At 43.0% G+C, this 6771-nt stretch overlaps 1 non-coding gene across 1 annotated transcript; it reads left to right on the forward strand.

The window, feature by feature from the left end:
• The first annotated feature begins 1379 nt into the window (after positions 1-1379).
• On the forward strand, positions 1380-1451 carry Trnaq-uug (transfer RNA glutamine (anticodon UUG)). Its single transcript has one exon. It is a non-coding gene; the product is annotated as a tRNA-Gln (tRNA).
• Positions 1452-6771: the final 5320 nt, after the last annotated feature.

Consider the following 6771-nt stretch of genomic DNA (forward strand, 5'->3'; position numbering starts at 1 on the left):
GGGCGGTGGGTGGCAGCCGACGGGGATGATACTGCCGCGAGATGACAGACGTACCCCACGACCATGTCACCTGTGTTTCCCCGATAAACGCGTTTACCGAGCATATGATGGATTTTCGGTTCGAGCTAATAGGACGGGTATCAAGATGAATGTGAACTACGCGTTCTCCTTGTGCGCGATAGATTTTCATAGATTCCGAGTCACTGATTAATACGAAAGAATAAAAGTGTAACACTGTATTAAATCGTAAATTTCTTATTATCTCAAAGGAAGAAGATTATCTCGAATGCATAAATTTCATAGTTTATAGACATGCCTGTTTTTCGCTGACCATTTTTAAGATGCCTTATATTGACACGATAGTTAACATACTTTTCACTCTGCAATATTAAATTATTATGTAAATGTTAATAAGATAGCCGCTAAAATTTTTTACTCGTTTTCTGAGATCTAAGATCCAAAGAAAATGTTTTGGCACATAAACAATGGATTTATCGTCGATATTCTCTTTCAAGACATTATCCCTGCACTTAATAGACAACATACTTTCATGTGTGTCGCAAATAGATTTCGCGAAGAAAGTTTTCTATGTAAAAATCCTCTCTTTTATTCTAGCATTACGAACTTCGCGAGTTCCGCAGCGCGTCGACGCTGCGTCTTCCTCCGATTGCAAGTTAATCGCACGTAGAGAGCGACACGGGGTATAAATCCCCGGAGCGTATGTCACATTGATTGCACATCCGCTTCCGTCATCGGTGTTACGGCTGCGCGCTATTATAAAATCGGCCCCACGAAAGAAACAGTAATATTTATTGCCGGCTTCCGTTCAATTAGGGGTTGACACGGGGCGAGAAGGGGTCGACCTCCACCAAGCTCCCGCTTGTCGATGCTTTCGAAATCTATGTTTCCACCCTCCACCCTTCTCCTCTCCCCCGTCGGTCTCTCACTTTGGAGGGGTGCTCGAATTTATACATTGTTCGCCCCGTTCTTCCGATTCGGGACGACACTCGCGAAACGGCTCGAGAGGCTTTTTTTCTTTCCTTCGCGATACGGGGGAGAGTGAGGGGAGAATAGACAGGGTGCAATGTAGCAAGGGGTTTGTAAATAACCACTTTTACGGTGGCGGACATGTAACATGACAGAGATTGAAATTTATTTCCAGTGGTAATTTTAGAAAGGCGCAACAGTGATGTTCAGATAACTGCAAACGAGAACATGTATATTTAACTTGATTGAGAATATGATGATTATGAAATTCATTATGTTTCGTACTTGCCATTTTGTTCTTTTATGTTATCGTTTTTAGAATCATTCGTGATGTCCAATTTTTAATTGCGATGGTTCACCTGTACGTTCAATAAATCCGATGAGTCCGTGAAGGTCCCATGGTGTAATGGTTAGCACTCTGGACTTTGAATCCAGCGATCCGAGTTCAAATCTCGGTGGGACCTAAAGACGGAATCTTTTTTTTTTTCTTAGTCACTACCTTCCATACAGTTCACTATCCATTTCGTACAGTATGCAATTTTTTTTCTACATTTACATTTTGTTACACCATGTATTACTTAAATTAAAATATACAATCAATGTGCAAATTAATTGTGTAAGTAGACTATGTCGACACGTTATCAGAACATTAAAGAGATTTCGTTATACATGTAACCGATACAACCGATAGTTCATGGTGTGTCCACGTGCCGATTGCGAAAGAGCTCTGCTCGATCGTCCGCCAAAGTCGCTTAATCAGCGATTACGCAATAGCGCGGCTGGATCCTATAACGCGATCGTTCGTTTATCGTCTATACGCATAATCGTCGGACGATACGTGCTCGCGTTATCGCATTGTCGCGCCTCGCTCGATTTCGCGCTGTCCATCAGACCTCTTATCTCTCCCGAATCACCACTCGGACGCACCCGAGTGACTTTATTACCTATCGTTTCGAGCTCGAGCTCGTCCGTTTTTTCGTGTCGGTGTCGAAGTTACGGCGCGACGCAGCGATACCGTAGCGATCGAAAAAAAAAGGACGAGGAAGCGTTTGCAGCGTTGCTCGGAGAAATACGATCCGCGGCTGGTACCATCCGCCCGGTTACGGACTCGATGTAGGGTAGATTTCGATAATTCCGGATTTACTTCGCGGTCGTATCGAGAGCAGAGCGAAGCCTCTAAAAATATCGCATGGCCACCGCATGTAAACTCGCTATGCAAATTCACCATTTAGATTTAGCGACGTGAATTTGTCGACCGAATTTGCTGCATTTGTAGGAAAAAAAAACTTTCTACAAGACAATTTTACGATTATTCACGTCGGGGACACCACGGAGATGCATCCGCGCCGGGTTATCGTAATCTACGTCGGGCAAGTGTCCGCGGTGCGTTTATCTATATGCTGACCATTCGCAGCGTGCATAAAGAGTGCCAGAGTAGCCAGAGTGCCAGAGTAGCCAGAGCACTGGGCTTTACGATCCCGCCGAAACGGCGTATTGTCAGGTGGGCGGACATCGCACACGCGTGTGCATCCGCATTCGCTCCGCAGGTGGCTGTTTGTACACGTACAGGGTGTCCTAGGAAATCTCTGTAATGATACGTTTGTCGAAACATTGGCTGGAAGCTTCTCAACTACTTATTCCTCATAGATCCGTCTGATTAGATTTTTCTTGACTCTTCCTCATCGCTGAAGAATACCGTCTTACCGAAATCACGGATTTCATGAGACACCCTGTGTATATATTACGCATACACGTCACGGGAGATATACGGGACGCTCGCATTGTATCGGGCATTAGCGGCGAGGGGCGATGGCGATGCGAAGCGTGCGCGAATCGCGACTGTGAGGATAAGTGGCGCGAAGGGGGTGTCGGACTATCCATTTTAAATGCGGATAAGATACACTTTTTTTCCTCCCGTCTAGCGCTTTTTTCCGCCTGTTTCGTAAACACATGGAGGCAGGTTTAATGGTGCGCATTTATGCCGCCTCACGTGCTCGCCCGTCATCGCCCGGTTGCACAAACGTTTCTGCTATCAAATGCTACTTGCTCCACCCGCTGATTAATTGAGATAGCACGTGATTGTTAGTCAGTCATGGTGGTGAGTTTGATCGGATTATAAATAAGTTATATTCTTGAAAAATATCATCTATTGCAATTTTTTAATAATATGTAAACATTACTTATTAATCCTTAGAGAAATCTATCAAAGTTATAAGATAATAAAACATTTCTCATCTAAAAATATTTCTATTTATACCATTTGCGTATAGAAAAAATTGAAACGTGTTATTATTTTTATTCCATTAATTTTGATTCCTTGTTTCCAAAATTTCTTAATTCTGTACAGATATTTTGTATAATCTAGCATTTACTTTGAAAGTTACAGTCGTTCCAATGCATTAAATCACACAACGATAAACACAATGATTCTGCTGGTTTTGAATAATTTCTTTTAAATTTACTTTCCTTCCTATGCCAATATTATCGATATCTTTAGGTCGCGTGGGATCCACAGGTGTTAAATAGATTGACCATTCCAGGATAACCCGTTATATGATAGTCACGGCGGCGCTCTCAATCAAGAGTAAATGGCACGAATAAGTAATCGGTGTTCATTAATCTCGGTAGATTCTCGTTTCGTGAACCAGATTCCCGCGGTGCGGTCGTATAGCGGGTTCAACGTAGGCGGCGGCAGACGACGGCGACATTTTCCTACGATCGTTACCGGAAGTTCATCAAGATGTGACAACGCTACCGTGAAACTCCCGCGCGCTCGTAAAATACTTTCCCAATTTAAATTTGAGCGCGACGATCTCCGGGAACTTTCCGGTTAACGAGCGGAACCCCGTAACTCAGACAGGCGATAAAATACTCCTCGTAATGATGGAACGTGTAATCGAGAATCGCACGAGCTTTTATTCTGATACCCCGCTAACCGGAAATGCACTTTCGAAGAGATTCCGTCACGAAGTCGAATCGATCGTTCCTCGGCGAAGTGTCGATTGATCATTCTTTCGAAAATTTGAAAGCCATTTGTCGCAGCTTTTCAATTTATGATTTTAAGTGTCTCTTGCATTGATTCATTTCGAGAATACTAGAATGCGTTTAAATTTTTCAAACGATTGTTAGGTACCGTCTCGGCAATGAAACTCTGGATTATACTCGCGTACGATATAAAGCACGATCATTTCGAATCTAAATTAATAATTCCGAGGTCGAAGTGGCTGCTTATCGCGGCGATAGGCGGTTCAAAAGTTTTAAATCTCGATACTGCTAGCGTAACGTGGTAGGTGGTACGCGGGAATAAAAGTTACGTGGCAGTAAATTAAGAAGATTTATGCATCCTTCCGCGACGCTGGATTTATCGCGCTTTAGACTCTCCCGCAGTGGAGCTTAACTGATCGACAATGTCGAGCTTACTTGGCGAATATGTCGTATCCGTCGTACTCGGTATATACTTTCGAAAGGTTTCGTATAATCGTCCTCGGAACTTGGTGGTTGTAAAGTCTGCTTTATCCGCGAGATAATGTACGGATTGTCGTATAGTTTGCTGTCGTTCCAGGGAAAGACGGATAACGGTATTAAATAGCTACCAGATATCGTAGAATTCGTGAATGAGAGATTGGACTAACGGTAATGGGATTTAGCAATGACATGGCACTGGGTATTATATGATTATTATAGAATGTTAGCTACGATCTCTCAACTGTTATGGCATCACGATGACGTCATGAACGACAAAAGCGGAAATCAAATTGGAACGCGTTCAAAATTGATCACATTAAAAACTCACGTTCTACTTTTTACGAAATTTATTTTCTGCTTATAACAGTTTTCGCAGTTAAATGGTTGTAAATTCATCCAATTCTCCATGTTTTTATCCATAATATCGTACAGTTTTCTACCGTCCTAAGAAAGGATGAAACAAGAGGACAAAGCGCGACATTAAACAGCTTTCATACACATTCGATATTCATGAATGAGAAGATTGACTAAGATAAGGTGATTAATGGTATTGAGATTAACGAGCGTCCAGTAGTAAGATTAGATTCTACCGAATATTATATAATTATTATAGAATGTTTTTAACATTATAGATGAACTTAATTGTCACCATCTGATGCTGCGTCATGAACCGCAAAAGCGGCAGTCCAGCTTGGAACGCGTTCTCAAATTTGATTACATTAAGAGCTGCTCTCCGCGAAATTTATTTTCTATGTTTCTCGGGTCTTCTGTTCTTCATAGTTTCAAATTTCATTGTAACGCTGCGATATGCTAATGCAAACGATCTCAAACATTCCATTATCTGAATCATAATGTACGTTGTGATACACGTCTATGTACGTCTATGTACTTTGGAGAGCGCTTATAACCGTCTTCGCAGCTAAATGGCCGTAAAGCTATCCGACTCCCTGCGTTCTTATCCGCGAGATAATACGTCGCTGGCCGTCCCAGCGGCGGATTACCGCCGGTCTTTCTCTCTACAAATTCAAGCAGGAAAGACGGCGCACGCGACGGCAAACGTGGGCGGAAGGACATTAAGTAGCAAGCCGATTGGATAACAAACATTTTATCGCGTTTAATTTTGAGAGTGAGCGCCTCCGCGACGTTAAACTTTAACAGCTTCTTTGGCAATAAATAATATTATGCAGGCGGGCGGGGAAGAGCCCGCGGGCGAGTGAGCCGCGGGGCAATTAAATAAAATGTGATACCGTTCGAGTTATGACGGGAATCTTTATAGCTTATGGCCGCGGCGTAACTCCTTAAATCCGGGAGGTATAAAGTAACTTCGCCGTTTATACGTCCGTTTATACACGAAACGCGTATTCAACTTCTTGCACGTTGTCTCGAGACGATTCCGTCGAACGCATTAGAATAAGAACCAGAGTGTCTTTTACAGAAACCTCGAGGGTGCTCGAAATCCGGAAGAGAACGAGAACATCTGTTTCATAAGTAAACCAAAATACTGGTGCACAGTAACAAGTGAAAATAAATTTACCCCACTTTTAAAGCATTGCAATCGCATTTATCTCGCATAATCTCGACGCCGAAAAACTTCTCGTAAATTCAATGGGGCAGGCAGCGTCTTCAGCCAATTTCTCCGTAAAACCTCGATATCTAAGATTTACGCGCGTCGCGTCAATTACAAGGTGTTTTATTACAGCCACCGGAATACAACGTGGCATGGCGCGGCTCAACCCCCTTCGCGATCTCGCGACACACCCTCGAAATATTTTACGTCGTAAAAACGTTATTAGGCTTCGAGCGAGAGGGAGGTGGCAGAACGAGGATCGATGTTTAAATAAGATGAGAAATTCTTTTTATACGCCCAAAACGTGCGTCGCGTAAAAACGCCCTACTTCGTAAAAAGAATCTCTCGAAGACACGTACCGGAAATGGCCGTACTTCCTCGCATCGAATGATCACTGGAAGGTATGCGCGCGTGTACACGACGGTTTAGCACTTCACTCGTGTGTACAATGTCGCGACTTAACTGTCCCCTAAAAATTGTTTGTCTACGCGACGCTTTAAAGATGCGGCTTATACGATCCATCCTGGCGCCGCTTTTAACCGGTCTATCTCCCGCTCGTTGATGTCATTGTTTAAAGATGGACTTTAAAGCATGGGATATTGCACGGTGATAAAACTGTCCACGACGAAACGGAGATACGCGCGTGTCCTTAAAAAATACAACGTTTCTGTCGCCGTTCCTTAAATAACTTGACTTCCTTTTAAATAATTCAGTGGCTACTTCGGAATTTACGAGATCTAAATTTTGTCTTT

This window comes from Temnothorax nylanderi, unplaced genomic scaffold (genome assembly GCF_030848795.1).
Source record: "Temnothorax nylanderi isolate EJ_2023f unplaced genomic scaffold, tnyl_v1.0 TNYL_tig0053_pilon, whole genome shotgun sequence".
Classification (NCBI taxonomy): Eukaryota; Metazoa; Arthropoda; class Insecta; order Hymenoptera; family Formicidae; genus Temnothorax; species Temnothorax nylanderi.